Below are 16,209 nucleotides of genomic sequence, written 5' to 3'. Positions count from 1 at the left end.
GCCAGAGCTTCAGGAGGAGCAGCAGCGAGCACAGCATCGCTTTTGCAGCAGCTCCTTCCATGTGCATGTTTTTGGGAGTGGAAAGGCTTGCAGAGTGTTCAAGTAGCTTTTTCTCTCCGCTGGAAAGCTGCACGCTCAGTGCCAGTGTTCTGCAGCTTCTTTCTTCACGTTTCAGCAGCTAGCACGCTCTCCGTGTGCTGGAGAAGCGGCTGAGGCTTCCTTGCCGGAGAAGCGGCACCTTCGCCGGCAGAGAGCATCCTGCCGGCCGCGGTGCGCTCCGGAGCGGGGGCTTGTGCCGAAAGAGGCCGGCAACAGGCGCTTACCTTCGGACAGCTCCGGATGCCCGTCTAATGCGTCTCTTGTCGCCTACACGGCAGGGAAAAGCTTTTCCACTCTGTCTAGGAAGGAGAAAGTGTGCCAGCACAGCAAATGCCTCCCGGACTTTCCCTGCAATTCAGCAAGTGCTTTGCAGCTTGAAATTGGAAGGAAAGCCTCAGATTTAGCAGCCAGAGCTTCAGGAGGAGCAGCAGCGAGCACAGCATCGCTTTTGCAGCAGCTCCTTCCATGTGCATGTTTTTGGGAGTGGAAAGGCTTGCAGAGTGTTCAAGTAGCTTTTTCTCTCCGCTGGAAAGCTGCACGCTCAGTGCCAGTGTTCTGCAACTTCTTTCTTCACGTTTCAGCAGCTAGCACGCTCTCCGTGTGCTGGAGAAGCGGGCGAGGCTTCCTTGCCGGAGAAGCGGCACCTTCGCCGGCAGAGAGCATCCTGCCGGCCGCGGTGCGCTCCGGAGCGGGGGCTTGTGCCGACAGAGGCCGGGAACAGGCGCTTACCTTCGGACAGCTCCGGATGCCCGTCCAATGCGTCTCTTGTCGCCTACACGGCAGGGAAAAGCTTTTCCACTCTGTCTAGGAAGGAGAAAGTGTGCCAGCACAGCAAATGCCTCCCGGACTTTCCCTGCAATTCAGCAAGTGCTTTGCAGCTTGAAATTGGAAGGAAAGCCTCAGATTTAGCAGCCAGAGCTTCAGGAGGAGCAGCAGCGAGCACAGCATCGCTTTTGCAGCAGCTCCTTCCATGTGCATGTTTTTGGGAGTGGAAAGGCTTGCAGAGTGTTAAAGTAGCTTTTTCTCTCCGCTGGAAAGCTGCACGCTCAGTGCCAGTGTTCTGCAGCTTCTTTCTTCGCGTTTCAGCAGCTAGCACGCTCGCCGTGTGCTGGAGAAGCGGCTGAGGCTTCCTTGCCGGAGAAGCGGCACCTTCGCCGGCAGAGAGCATCCTGCCGGCCGCGGTGCGCTCCGGAGCGGGGGCTTGTGCCGACAGAGGCCGGGAACAGGCGCTTACCTTCGGACAGCTCCGGATGCCCGTCCAATGCGTCTCTTGTCGCCTACACGGCAGGGAAAAGCTTTTCCACTCTGTCTAGGAAGGAGAAAGTGTGCCAGCACAGCAAATGCCTCCCGGACTTTCCCTGCAATTCAGCAAGTGCTTTGCAGCTTGAAATTGGAAGGAAAGCCTCAGATTTAGCAGCCAGAGCTTCAGGAGGAGCAGCAGCGAGCACAGCATCGCTTTTGCAGCAGCTCCTTCCATGTGCATGTTTTTGGGAGTGGAAAGGCTTGCAGAGTGTTAAAGTAGCTTTTTCTCTCCGCTGGAAAGCTGCACGCTCAGTGCCAGTGTTCTGCAGCTTCTTTCTTCGCGTTTCAGCAGCTAGCACGCTCGCCGTGTGCTGGAGAAGCGGCTGAGGCTTCCTTGCCGGAGAAGCGGCACCTTCGCCGGCAGAGAGCATCCTGCCGGCCGCGGTGCGCTCCGGAGCGGGGGCTTGTGCCGACAGAGGCCGGGAACAGGCGCTTACCTTCGGACAGCTCCGGATGCCCGTCCAATGCGTCTCTTGTCGCCTACACGGCAGGGAAAAGCTTTTCCACTCTGTCTAGGAAGGAGAAAGTGTGCCAGCACAGCAAATGCCTCCCGGACTTTCCCTGCAATTCAGCAAGTGCTTTGCAGCTTGAAATTGGAAGGAAAGCCTCAGATTTAGCAGCCAGAGCTTCAGGAGGAGCAGCAGCGAGCACAGCATCGCTTTTGCAGCAGCTCCTTCCATGTGCATGTTTTTGGGAGTGGAAAGGCTTGCAGAGTGTTAAAGTAGCTTTTTCTCTCCGCTGGAAAGCTGCACGCTCAGTGCCAGTGTTCTGCAGCTTCTTTCTTCACGTTTCAACAGCTAGCACGCTCTCCGTGTGCTGGAGAAGCGGGCGAGGCTTCCTTGCCGGAGAAGCGGCACCTTCGCCGGCAGAGAGCATCCTGCCGGCCGCGGTGCGCTCCGGAGCGGGGGCTTGTGCCGAAAGAGGCCGGCAACAGGCGCTTACCTTCGGACAGCTCCGGATGCCCGTCTAATGCGTCTCTTGTCGCCTACACGGCAGGGAAAAGCTTTTCCACTCTGTCTAGGAAGGAGAAAGTGTGCCAGCACAGCAAATGCCTCCCGGACTTTCCCTGCAATTCAGCAAGTGCTTTGCAGCTTGAAATTGGAAGGAAAGCCTCAGATTTAGCAGCCAGAGCTTCAGGAGGAGCAGCAGCGAGCACAGCATCGCTTTTGCAGCAGCTCCTTCCATGTGCATGTTTTTGGGAGTGGAAAGGCTTGCAGAGTGTTCAAGTAGCTTTTTCTCTCCGCTGGAAAGCTGCACGCTCAGTGCCAGTGTTCTGCAGCTTCTTTCTTCACGTTTCAGCAGCTAGCGCGCTCTCCGTGTGCAGGAGAAGCGGCTGAGGCTTCCTTGCCGGAGAAGCGGCACCTTCGCCGGCAGAGAGCATCCTGCCGGCCGCGGTGCGCTCCGGAGCGGGGGCTTGTGCCGAAAGAGGCCGGCAACAGGCGCTTACCTTCGGACAGCTCCGGATGCCCGTCTAATGCGTCTCTTGTCGCCTACACGGCAGGGAAAAGCTTTTCCACTCTGTCTAGGAAGGAGAAAGTGTGCCAGCAGAGCAAATGCCTCCCGGACTTTCCCTGCAATTCAGCAAGTGCTTTGCAGCTTGAAATTGGAAGGAAAGCCTCAGATTTAGCAGCCAGAGCTTCAGGAGGAGCAGCAGCGAGCACAGCATCGCTTTTGCAGCAGCTCCTTCCATGTGCATGTTTTTGGGAGTGGAAAGGCTTGCAGAGTGTTCAAGTAGCTTTTTCTCTCCGCTGGAAAGCTGCACGCTCAGTGCCAGTGCTCTGCAACTTCTTTCTTCACGTTTCAGCAGCTAGCACGCTCTCCGTGTGCTGGAGAAGCGGGCGAGGCTTCCTTGCCGGAGAAGCGGCACCTTCGCCGTCAGAGAGCATCCTGCCGGCCGCGGTGCGCTCCGGAGCGGGGGCTTGTGCCGAAAGAGGCCGGCAACAGGCGCTTACCTTCGGACAGCTCCGGATGCCCGTCCAATGCGTCTCTTGTCGCCTACACGGCAGGGAAAAGCTTTTCCACTCTGTCTAGGAAGGAGAAAGTGTGCCAGCACAGCAAATGCCTCCCGGACTTTCCCTGCAATTCAGCAAGTGCTTTGCAGCTTGAAATTGGAAGGAAAGCCTCAGATTTAGCAGCCAGAGCTTCAGGAGGAGCAGCAGCGAGCACAGCATCGCTTTTGCAGCAGCTCCTTCCATGTGCATGTTTTTGGGAGTGGAAAGGCTTGCAGAGTGTTCAAGTAGCTTTTTCTCTCCGCTGGAAAGCTGCACGCTCAGTGCCAGTGTTCTGCAACTTCTTTCTTCACGTTTCAGCAGCTAGCACGCTCTCCGTGTGCTGGAGAAGCGGGCGAGGCTTCCTTGCCGGAGAAGCGGCACCTTCGCCGGCAGAGAGCATCCTGCCGGCCGCGGTGCGCTCCGGAGCGGGGGCTTGTGCCGAAAGAGGCCGGCAACAGGCGCTTACCTTCGGACAGCTCCGGATGCCCGTCTAATGCGTCTCTTGTCGCCTACACGGCAGGGAAAAGCTTTTCCACTCTGTCTAGGAAGGAGAAAGTGTGCCAGCACAGCAAATGCCTCCCGGACTTTCCCTGCAATTCAGCAAGTGCTTTGCAGCTTGAAATTGGAAGGAAAGCCTCAGATTTAGCAGCCAGAGCTTCAGGAGGAGCAGCAGCGAGCACAGCATCGCTTTTGCAGCAGCTCCTTCCATGTGCATGTTTTTGGGAGTGGAAAGGCTTGCAGAGTGTTCAAGTAGCTTTTTCTCTCCGCTGGAAAGCTGCACGCTCAGTGCCAGTGTTCTGCAACTTCTTTCTTCACGTTTCAGCAGCTAGCACGCTCTCCGTGTGCTGGAGAAGCGGGCGAGGCTTCCTTGCCGGAGAAGCGGCACCTTCGCCGGCAGAGAGCATCCTGCCGGCCGCGGTGCGCTCCGGAGCGGGGGCTTGTGCCGAAAGAGGCCGGGAACAGGCGCTTACCTTCGGACAGCTCCGGATGCCCGTCCAATGCGTCTCTTGTCGCGTACACGGCAGGGAAAAGCTTTTCCACTCTGTCTAGGAAGGAGAAAGTGTGCCAGCACAGCAAATGCCTCCCGGACTTTCCCTGCAATTCAGCAAGTGCTTTGCAGCTTGAAATTGGAAGGAAAGCCTCAGATTTAGCAGCCAGAGCTTCAGGAGGAGCAGCAGCGAGCACAGCATCGCTTTTGCAGCAGCTCCTTCCATGTGCATGTTTTTGGGAGTGGAAAGGCTTGCAGAGTGTTCAAGTAGCTTTTTCTCTCCGCTGGAAAGCTGCACGCTCAGTGCCAGTGTTCTGCAACTTCTTTCTTCGCGTTTCAGCAGCTAGCACGCTCTCCGTGTGCTGGAGAAGCGGGCGAGGCTTCCTTGCCGGAGAAGCGGCACCTTCGCCGGCAGAGAGCATCCTGCCGGCCGCGGTGCGCTCCGGAGCGGGGGCTTGTGCCGACAGAGGCCGGGAACAGGCGCTTACCTTCGGACAGCTCCGGATGCCCGTCCAATGCGTCTCTTGTCGCCTACACGGCAGGGAAAAGCTTTTCCACTCTGTCTAGGAAGGAGAAAGTGTGCCAGCACAGCAAATGCCTCCCGGACTTTCCCTGCAATTCAGCAAGTGCTTTGCAGCTTGAAATTGGAAGGAAAGCCTCAGATTTAGCAGCCAGAGCTTCAGGAGGAGCAGCAGCGAGCACAGCATCGCTTTTGCAGCAGCTCCTTCCATGTGCATGTTTTTGGGAGTGGAAAGGCTTGCAGAGTGTTAAAGTAGCTTTTTCTCTCCGCTGGAAAGCTGCACGCTCAGTGCCAGTGTTCTGCAGCTTCTTTCTTCGCGTTTCAGCAGCTAGCACGCTCGCCGTGTGCTGGAGAAGCGGCTGAGGCTTCCTTGCCGGAGAAGCGGCACCTTCGCCGGCAGAGAGCATCCTGCCGGCCGCGGTGCGCTCCGGAGCGGGGGCTTGTGCCGACAGAGGCCGGGAACAGGCGCTTACCTTCGGACAGCTCCGGATGCCCGTCCAATGCGTCTCTTGTCGCCTACACGGCAGGGAAAAGCTTTTCCACTCTGTCTAGGAAGGAGAAAGTGTGCCAGCACAGCAAATGCCTCCCGGACTTTCCCTGCAATTCAGCAAGTGCTTTGCAGCTTGAAATTGGAAGGAAAGCCTCAGATTTAGCAGCCAGAGCTTCAGGAGGAGCAGCAGCGAGCACAGCATCGCTTTTGCAGCAGCTCCTTCCATGTGCATGTTTTTGGGAGTGGAAAGGCTTGCAGAGTGTTAAAGTAGCTTTTTCTCTCCGCTGGAAAGCTGCACGCTCAGTGCCAGTGTTCTGCAGCTTCTTTCTTCACGTTTCAACAGCTAGCACGCTCTCCGTGTGCTGGAGAAGCGGGCGAGGCTTCCTTGCCGGAGAAGCGGCACCTTCGCCGGCAGAGAGCATCCTGCCGGCCGCGGTGCGCTCCGGAGCGGGGGCTTGTGCCGAAAGAGGCCGGCAACAGGCGCTTACCTTCGGACAGCTCCGGATGCCCGTCTAATGCGTCTCTTGTCGCCTACACGGCAGGGAAAAGCTTTTCCACTCTGTCTAGGAAGGAGAAAGTGTGCCAGCACAGCAAATGCCTCCCGGACTTTCCCTGCAATTCAGCAAGTGCTTTGCAGCTTGAAATTGGAAGGAAAGCCTCAGATTTAGCAGCCAGAGCTTCAGGAGGAGCAGCAGCGAGCACAGCATCGCTTTTGCAGCAGCTCCTTCCATGTGCATGTTTTTGGGAGTGGAAAGGCTTGCAGAGTGTTCAAGTAGCTTTTTCTCTCCGCTGGAAAGCTGCACGCTCAGTGCCAGTGTTCTGCAGCTTCTTTCTTCACGTTTCAGCAGCTAGCGCGCTCTCCGTGTGCAGGAGAAGCGGCTGAGGCTTCCTTGCCGGAGAAGCGGCACCTTCGCCGGCAGAGAGCATCCTGCCGGCCGCGGTGCGCTCCGGAGCGGGGGCTTGTGCCGAAAGAGGCCGGCAACAGGCGCTTACCTTCGGACAGCTCCGGATGCCCGTCTAATGCGTCTCTTGTCGCCTACACGGCAGGGAAAAGCTTTTCCACTCTGTCTAGGAAGGAGAAAGTGTGCCAGCAGAGCAAATGCCTCCCGGACTTTCCCTGCAATTCAGCAAGTGCTTTGCAGCTTGAAATTGGAAGGAAAGCCTCAGATTTAGCAGCCAGAGCTTCAGGAGGAGCAGCAGCGAGCACAGCATCGCTTTTGCAGCAGCTCCTTCCATGTGCATGTTTTTGGGAGTGGAAAGGCTTGCAGAGTGTTCAAGTAGCTTTTTCTCTCCGCTGGAAAGCTGCACGCTCAGTGCCAGTGCTCTGCAACTTCTTTCTTCACGTTTCAGCAGCTAGCACGCTCTCCGTGTGCTGGAGAAGCGGGCGAGGCTTCCTTGCCGGAGAAGCGGCACCTTCGCCGTCAGAGAGCATCCTGCCGGCCGCGGTGCGCTCCGGAGCGGGGGCTTGTGCCGAAAGAGGCCGGCAACAGGCGCTTACCTTCGGACAGCTCCGGATGCCCGTCCAATGCGTCTCTTGTCGCCTACACGGCAGGGAAAAGCTTTTCCACTCTGTCTAGGAAGGAGAAAGTGTGCCAGCACAGCAAATGCCTCCCGGACTTTCCCTGCAATTCAGCAAGTGCTTTGCAGCTTGAAATTGGAAGGAAAGCCTCAGATTTAGCAGCCAGAGCTTCAGGAGGAGCAGCAGCGAGCACAGCATCGCTTTTGCAGCAGCTCCTTCCATGTGCATGTTTTTGGGAGTGGAAAGGCTTGCAGAGTGTTCAAGTAGCTTTTTCTCTCCGCTGGAAAGCTGCACGCTCAGTGCCAGTGTTCTGCAACTTCTTTCTTCACGTTTCAGCAGCTAGCACGCTCTCCGTGTGCTGGAGAAGCGGGCGAGGCTTCCTTGCCGGAGAAGCGGCACCTTCGCCGGCAGAGAGCATCCTGCCGGCCGCGGTGCGCTCCGGAGCGGGGGCTTGTGCCGAAAGAGGCCGGCAACAGGCGCTTACCTTCGGACAGCTCCGGATGCCCGTCCAATGCGTCTCTTGTCGCCTACACGGCAGGGAAAAGCTTTTCCACTCTGTCTAGGAAGGAGAAAGTGTGCCAGCACAGCAAATGCCTCCCGGACTTTCCCTGCAATTCAGCAAGTGCTTTGCAGCTTGAAATTGGAAGGAAAGCCTCAGATTTAGCAGCCAGAGCTTCAGGAGGAGCAGCAGCGAGCACAGCATCGCTTTTGCAGCAGCTCCTTCCATGTGCATGTTTTTGGGAGTGGAAAGGCTTGCAGAGTGTTCAAGTAGCTTTTTCTCTCCGCTGGAAAGCTGCACGCTCAGTGCCAGTGTTCTGCAACTTCTTTCTTCACGTTTCAGCAGCTAGCACGCTCTCCGTGTGCTGGAGAAGCGGGCGAGGCTTCCTTGCCGGAGAAGCGGCACCTTCGCCGGCAGAGAGCATCCTGCCGGCCGCGGTGCGCTCCGGAGCGGGGGCTTGTGCCGAAAGAGGCCGGGAACAGGCGCTTACCTTCGGACAGCTCCGGATGCCCGTCCAATGCGTCTCTTGTCGCGTACACGGCAGGGAAAAGCTTTTCCACTCTGTCTAGGAAGGAGAAAGTGTGCCAGCACAGCAAATGCCTCCCGGACTTTCCCTGCAATTCAGCAAGTGCTTTGCAGCTTGAAATTGGAAGGAAAGCCTCAGATTTAGCAGCCAGAGCTTCAGGAGGAGCAGCAGCGAGCACAGCATCGCTTTTGCAGCAGCTCCTTCCATGTGCATGTTTTTGGGAGTGGAAAGGCTTGCAGAGTGTTCAAGTAGCTTTTTCTCTCCGCTGGAAAGCTGCACGCTCAGTGCCAGTGTTCTGCAACTTCTTTCTTCGCGTTTCAGCAGCTAGCACGCTCTCCGTGTGCTGGAGAAGCGGGCGAGGCTTCCTTGCCGGAGAAGCGGCACCTTCGCCGGCAGAGAGCATCCTGCCGGCCGCGGTGCGCTCCGGAGCGGGGGCTTGTGCCGACAGAGGCCGGGAACAGGCGCTTACCTTCGGACAGCTCCGGATGCCCGTCCAATGCGTCTCTTGTCGCCTACACGGCAGGGAAAAGCTTTTCCACTCTGTCTAGGAAGGAGAAAGTGTGCCAGCACAGCAAATGCCTCCCGGACTTTCCCTGCAATTCAGCAAGTGCTTTGCAGCTTGAAATTGGAAGGAAAGCCTCAGATTTAGCAGCCAGAGCTTCAGGAGGAGCAGCAGCGAGCACAGCATCGCTTTTGCAGCAGCTCCTTCCATGTGCATGTTTTTGGGAGTGGAAAGGCTTGCAGAGTGTTAAAGTAGCTTTTTCTCTCCGCTGGAAAGCTGCACGCTCAGTGCCAGTGTTCTGCAGCTTCTTTCTTCGCGTTTCAGCAGCTAGCACGCTCGCCGTGTGCTGGAGAAGCGGCTGAGGCTTCCTTGCCGGAGAAGCGGCACCTTCGCCGGCAGAGAGCATCCTGCCGGCCGCGGTGCGCTCCGGAGCGGGGGCTTGTGCCGACAGAGGCCGGGAACAGGCGCTTACCTTCGGACAGCTCCGGATGCCCGTCCAATGCGTCTCTTGTCGCCTACACGGCAGGGAAAAGCTTTTCCACTCTGTCTAGGAAGGAGAAAGTGTGCCAGCACAGCAAATGCCTCCCGGACTTTCCCTGCAATTCAGCAAGTGCTTTGCAGCTTGAAATTGGAAGGAAAGCCTCAGATTTAGCAGCCAGAGCTTCAGGAGGAGCAGCAGCGAGCACAGCATCGCTTTTGCAGCAGCTCCTTCCATGTGCATGTTTTTGGGAGTGGAAAGGCTTGCAGAGTGTTAAAGTAGCTTTTTCTCTCCGCTGGAAAGCTGCACGCTCAGTGCCAGTGTTCTGCAGCTTCTTTCTTCGCGTTTCAGCAGCTAGCACGCTCGCCGTGTGCTGGAGAAGCGGCTGAGGCTTCCTTGCCGGAGAAGCGGCACCTTCGCCGGCAGAGAGCATCCTGCCGGCCGCGGTGCGCTCCGGAGCGGGGGCTTGTGCCGACAGAGGCCGGGAACAGGCGCTTACCTTCGGACAGCTCCGGATGCCCGTCCAATGCGTCTCTTGTCGCCTACACGGCAGGGAAAAGCTTTTCCACTCTGTCTAGGAAGGAGAAAGTGTGCCAGCACAGCAAATGCCTCCCGGACTTTCCCTGCAATTCAGCAAGTGCTTTGCAGCTTGAAATTGGAAGGAAAGCCTCAGATTTAGCAGCCAGAGCTTCAGGAGGAGCAGCAGCGAGCACAGCATCGCTTTTGCAGCAGCTCCTTCCATGTGCATGTTTTTGGGAGTGGAAAGGCTTGCAGAGTGTTAAAGTAGCTTTTTCTCTCCGCTGGAAAGCTGCACGCTCAGTGCCAGTGTTCTGCAGCTTCTTTCTTCACGTTTCAACAGCTAGCACGCTCTCCGTGTGCTGGAGAAGCGGGCGAGGCTTCCTTGCCGGAGAAGCGGCACCTTCGCCGGCAGAGAGCATCCTGCCGGCCGCGGTGCGCTCCGGAGCGGGGGCTTGTGCCGAAAGAGGCCGGCAACAGGCGCTTACCTTCGGACAGCTCCGGATGCCCGTCTAATGCGTCTCTTGTCGCCTACACGGCAGGGAAAAGCTTTTCCACTCTGTCTAGGAAGGAGAAAGTGTGCCAGCACAGCAAATGCCTCCCGGACTTTCCCTGCAATTCAGCAAGTGCTTTGCAGCTTGAAATTGGAAGGAAAGCCTCAGATTTAGCAGCCAGAGCTTCAGGAGGAGCAGCAGCGAGCACAGCATCGCTTTTGCAGCAGCTCCTTCCATGTGCATGTTTTTGGGAGTGGAAAGGCTTGCAGAGTGTTCAAGTAGCTTTTTCTCTCCGCTGGAAAGCTGCACGCTCAGTGCCAGTGTTCTGCAGCTTCTTTCTTCACGTTTCAGCAGCTAGCGCGCTCTCCGTGTGCAGGAGAAGCGGCTGAGGCTTCCTTGCCGGAGAAGCGGCACCTTCGCCGGCAGAGAGCATCCTGCCGGCCGCGGTGCGCTCCGGAGCGGGGGCTTGTGCCGAAAGAGGCCGGCAACAGGCGCTTACCTTCGGACAGCTCCGGATGCCCGTCTAATGCGTCTCTTGTCGCCTACACGGCAGGGAAAAGCTTTTCCACTCTGTCTAGGAAGGAGAAAGTGTGCCAGCAGAGCAAATGCCTCCCGGACTTTCCCTGCAATTCAGCAAGTGCTTTGCAGCTTGAAATTGGAAGGAAAGCCTCAGATTTAGCAGCCAGAGCTTCAGGAGGAGCAGCAGCGAGCACAGCATCGCTTTTGCAGCAGCTCCTTCCATGTGCATGTTTTTGGGAGTGGAAAGGCTTGCAGAGTGTTCAAGTAGCTTTTTCTCTCCGCTGGAAAGCTGCACGCTCAGTGCCAGTGCTCTGCAACTTCTTTCTTCACGTTTCAGCAGCTAGCACGCTCTCCGTGTGCTGGAGAAGCGGGCGAGGCTTCCTTGCCGGAGAAGCGGCACCTTCGCCGTCAGAGAGCATCCTGCCGGCCGCGGTGCGCTCCGGAGCGGGGGCTTGTGCCGAAAGAGGCCGGCAACAGGCGCTTACCTTCGGACAGCTCCGGATGCCCGTCCAATGCGTCTCTTGTCGCCTACACGGCAGGGAAAAGCTTTTCCACTCTGTCTAGGAAGGAGAAAGTGTGCCAGCACAGCAAATGCCTCCCGGACTTTCCCTGCAATTCAGCAAGTGCTTTGCAGCTTGAAATTGGAAGGAAAGCCTCAGATTTAGCAGCCAGAGCTTCAGGAGGAGCAGCAGCGAGCACAGCATCGCTTTTGCAGCAGCTCCTTCCATGTGCATGTTTTTGGGAGTGGAAAGGCTTGCAGAGTGTTCAAGTAGCTTTTTCTCTCCGCTGGAAAGCTGCACGCTCAGTGCCAGTGTTCTGCAACTTCTTTCTTCACGTTTCAGCAGCTAGCACGCTCTCCGTGTGCTGGAGAAGCGGGCGAGGCTTCCTTGCCGGAGAAGCGGCACCTTCGCCGTCAGAGAGCATCCTGCCGGCCGCGGTGCGCTCCGGAGCGGGGGCTTGTGCCGAAAGAGGCCGGCAACAGGCGCTTACCTTCGGACAGCTCCGGATGCCCGTCCAATGCGTCTCTTGTCGCCTACACGGCAGGGAAAAGCTTTTCCACTCTGTCTAGGAAGGAGAAAGTGTGCCAGCACAGCAAATGCCTCCCGGACTTTCCCTGCAATTCAGCAAGTGCTTTGCAGCTTGAAATTGGAAGGAAAGCCTCAGATTTAGCAGCCAGAGCTTCAGGAGGAGCAGCAGCGAGCACAGCATCGCTTTTGCAGCAGCTCCTTCCATGTGCATGTTTTTGGGAGTGGAAAGGCTTGCAGAGTGTTCAAGTAGCTTTTTCTCTCCGCTGGAAAGCTGCACGCTCAGTGCCAGTGTTCTGCAACTTCTTTCTTCACGTTTCAGCAGCTAGCACGCTCTCCGTGTGCTGGAGAAGCGGGCGAGGCTTCCTTGCCGGAGAAGCGGCACCTTCGCCGGCAGAGAGCATCCTGCCGGCCGCGGTGCGCTCCGGAGCGGGGGCTTGTGCCGAAAGAGGCCGGCAACAGGCGCTTACCTTCGGACAGCTCCGGATGCCCGTCTAATGCGTCTCTTGTCGCCTACACGGCAGGGAAAAGCTTTTCCACTCTGTCTAGGAAGGAGAAAGTGTGCCAGCACAGCAAATGCCTCCCGGACTTTCCCTGCAATTCAGCAAGTGCTTTGCAGCTTGAAATTGGAAGGAAAGCCTCAGATTTAGCAGCCAGAGCTTCAGGAGGAGCAGCAGCGAGCACAGCATCGCTTTTGCAGCAGCTCCTTCCATGTGCATGTTTTTGGGAGTGGAAAGGCTTGCAGAGTGTTCAAGTAGCTTTTTCTCTCCGCTGGAAAGCTGCACGCTCAGTGCCAGTGTTCTGCAACTTCTTTCTTCACGTTTCAGCAGCTAGCACGCTCTCCGTGTGCTGGAGAAGCGGGCGAGGCTTCCTTGCCGGAGAAGCGGCACCTTCGCCGGCAGAGAGCATCCTGCCGGCCGCGGTGCGCTCCGGAGCGGGGGCTTGTGCCGAAAGAGGCCGGGAACAGGCGCTTACCTTCGGACAGCTCCGGATGCCCGTCCAATGCGTCTCTTGTCGCGTACACGGCAGGGAAAAGCTTTTCCACTCTGTCTAGGAAGGAGAAAGTGTGCCAGCACAGCAAATGCCTCCCGGACTTTCCCTGCAATTCAGCAAGTGCTTTGCAGCTTGAAATTGGAAGGAAAGCCTCAGATTTAGCAGCCAGAGCTTCAGGAGGAGCAGCAGCGAGCACAGCATCGCTTTTGCAGCAGCTCCTTCCATGTGCATGTTTTTGGGAGTGGAAAGGCTTGCAGAGTGTTCAAGTAGCTTTTTCTCTCCGCTGGAAAGCTGCACGCTCAGTGCCAGTGTTCTGCAACTTCTTTCTTCGCGTTTCAGCAGCTAGCACGCTCTCCGTGTGCTGGAGAAGCGGGCGAGGCTTCCTTGCCGGAGAAGCGGCACCTTCGCCGGCAGAGAGCATCCTGCCGGCCGCGGTGCGCTCCGGAGCGGGGGCTTGTGCCGACAGAGGCCGGGAACAGGCGCTTACCTTCGGACAGCTCCGGATGCCCGTCCAATGCGTCTCTTGTCGCCTACACGGCAGGGAAAAGCTTTTCCACTCTGTCTAGGAAGGAGAAAGTGTGCCAGCACAGCAAATGCCTCCCGGACTTTCCCTGCAATTCAGCAAGTGCTTTGCAGCTTGAAATTGGAAGGAAAGCCTCAGATTTAGCAGCCAGAGCTTCAGGAGGAGCAGCAGCGAGCACAGCATCGCTTTTGCAGCAGCTCCTTCCATGTGCATGTTTTTGGGAGTGGAAAGGCTTGCAGAGTGTTAAAGTAGCTTTTTCTCTCCGCTGGAAAGCTGCACGCTCAGTGCCAGTGTTCTGCAGCTTCTTTCTTCGCGTTTCAGCAGCTAGCACGCTCGCCGTGTGCTGGAGAAGCGGCTGAGGCTTCCTTGCCGGAGAAGCGGCACCTTCGCCGGCAGAGAGCATCCTGCCGGCCGCGGTGCGCTCCGGAGCGGGGGCTTGTGCCGACAGAGGCCGGGAACAGGCGCTTACCTTCGGACAGCTCCGGATGCCCGTCCAATGCGTCTCTTGTCGCCTACACGGCAGGGAAAAGCTTTTCCACTCTGTCTAGGAAGGAGAAAGTGTGCCAGCACAGCAAATGCCTCCCGGACTTTCCCTGCAATTCAGCAAGTGCTTTGCAGCTTGAAATTGGAAGGAAAGCCTCAGATTTAGCAGCCAGAGCTTCAGGAGGAGCAGCAGCGAGCACAGCATCGCTTTTGCAGCAGCTCCTTCCATGTGCATGTTTTTGGGAGTGGAAAGGCTTGCAGAGTGTTAAAGTAGCTTTTTCTCTCCGCTGGAAAGCTGCACGCTCAGTGCCAGTGTTCTGCAGCTTCTTTCTTCACGTTTCAACAGCTAGCACGCTCTCCGTGTGCTGGAGAAGCGGGCGAGGCTTCCTTGCCGGAGAAGCGGCACCTTCGCCGGCAGAGAGCATCCTGCCGGCCGCGGTGCGCTCCGGAGCGGGGGCTTGTGCCGAAAGAGGCCGGCAACAGGCGCTTACCTTCGGACAGCTCCGGATGCCCGTCTAATGCGTCTCTTGTCGCCTACACGGCAGGGAAAAGCTTTTCCACTCTGTCTAGGAAGGAGAAAGTGTGCCAGCACAGCAAATGCCTCCCGGACTTTCCCTGCAATTCAGCAAGTGCTTTGCAGCTTGAAATTGGAAGGAAAGCCTCAGATTTAGCAGCCAGAGCTTCAGGAGGAGCAGCAGCGAGCACAGCATCGCTTTTGCAGCAGCTCCTTCCATGTGCATGTTTTTGGGAGTGGAAAGGCTTGCAGAGTGTTCAAGTAGCTTTTTCTCTCCGCTGGAAAGCTGCACGCTCAGTGCCAGTGTTCTGCAGCTTCTTTCTTCACGTTTCAGCAGCTAGCGCGCTCTCCGTGTGCAGGAGAAGCGGCTGAGGCTTCCTTGCCGGAGAAGCGGCACCTTCGCCGGCAGAGAGCATCCTGCCGGCCGCGGTGCGCTCCGGAGCGGGGGCTTGTGCCGAAAGAGGCCGGCAACAGGCGCTTACCTTCGGACAGCTCCGGATGCCCGTCTAATGCGTCTCTTGTCGCCTACACGGCAGGGAAAAGCTTTTCCACTCTGTCTAGGAAGGAGAAAGTGTGCCAGCAGAGCAAATGCCTCCCGGACTTTCCCTGCAATTCAGCAAGTGCTTTGCAGCTTGAAATTGGAAGGAAAGCCTCAGATTTAGCAGCCAGAGCTTCAGGAGGAGCAGCAGCGAGCACAGCATCGCTTTTGCAGCAGCTCCTTCCATGTGCATGTTTTTGGGAGTGGAAAGGCTTGCAGAGTGTTCAAGTAGCTTTTTCTCTCCGCTGGAAAGCTGCACGCTCAGTGCCAGTGCTCTGCAACTTCTTTCTTCACGTTTCAGCAGCTAGCACGCTCTCCGTGTGCTGGAGAAGCGGGCGAGGCTTCCTTGCCGGAGAAGCGGCACCTTCGCCGTCAGAGAGCATCCTGCCGGCCGCGGTGCGCTCCGGAGCGGGGGCTTGTGCCGAAAGAGGCCGGCAACAGGCGCTTACCTTCGGACAGCTCCGGATGCCCGTCCAATGCGTCTCTTGTCGCCTACACGGCAGGGAAAAGCTTTTCCACTCTGTCTAGGAAGGAGAAAGTGTGCCAGCACAGCAAATGCCTCCCGGACTTTCCCTGCAATTCAGCAAGTGCTTTGCAGCTTGAAATTGGAAGGAAAGCCTCAGATTTAGCAGCCAGAGCTTCAGGAGGAGCAGCAGCGAGCACAGCATCGCTTTTGCAGCAGCTCCTTCCATGTGCATGTTTTTGGGAGTGGAAAGGCTTGCAGAGTGTTCAAGTAGCTTTTTCTCTCCGCTGGAAAGCTGCACGCTCAGTGCCAGTGTTCTGCAACTTCTTTCTTCACGTTTCAGCAGCTAGCACGCTCTCCGTGTGCTGGAGAAGCGGGCGAGGCTTCCTTGCCGGAGAAGCGGCACCTTCGCCGGCAGAGAGCATCCTGCCGGCCGCGGTGCGCTCCGGAGCGGGGGCTTGTGCCGAAAGAGGCCGGCAACAGGCGCTTACCTTCGGACAGCTCCGGATGCCCGTCCAATGCGTCTCTTGTCGCCTACACGGCAGGGAAAAGCTTTTCCACTCTGTCTAGGAAGGAGAAAGTGTGCCAGCACAGCAAATGCCTCCCGGACTTTCCCTGCAATTCAGCAAGTGCTTTGCAGCTTGAAATTGGAAGGAAAGCCTCAGATTTAGCAGCCAGAGCTTCAGGAGGAGCAGCAGCGAGCACAGCATCGCTTTTGCAGCAGCTCCTTCCATGTGCATGTTTTTGGGAGTGGAAAGGCTTGCAGAGTGTTCAAGTAGCTTTTTCTCTCCGCTGGAAAGCTGCACGCTCAGTGCCAGTGTTCTGCAACTTCTTTCTTCACGTTTCAGCAGCTAGCACGCTCTCCGTGTGCTGGAGAAGCGGGCGAGGCTTCCTTGCCGGAGAAGCGGCACCTTCGCCGGCAGAGAGCATCCTGCCGGCCGCGGTGCGCTCCGGAGCGGGGGCTTGTGCCGAAAGAGGCCGGGAACAGGCGCTTACCTTCGGACAGCTCCGGATGCCCGTCCAATGCGTCTCTTGTCGCGTACACGGCAGGGAAAAGCTTTTCCACTCTGTCTAGGAAGGAGAAAGTGTGCCAGCACAGCAAATGCCTCCCGGACTTTCCCTGCAATTCAGCAAGTGCTTTGCAGCTTGAAATTGGAAGGAAAGCCTCAGATTTAGCAGCCAGAGCTTCAGGAGGAGCAGCAGCGAGCACAGCATCGCTTTTGCAGC

Source organism: Fringilla coelebs (assembly GCF_963513975.1).
Source record: "Fringilla coelebs genome assembly, chromosome: 19".
NCBI lineage: Eukaryota > Metazoa > Chordata > Aves > Passeriformes > Fringillidae > Fringilla > Fringilla coelebs.
The sequence above is the reverse complement of the archived record's forward strand: the minus strand, read 5'-3'. Positions refer to the sequence as shown.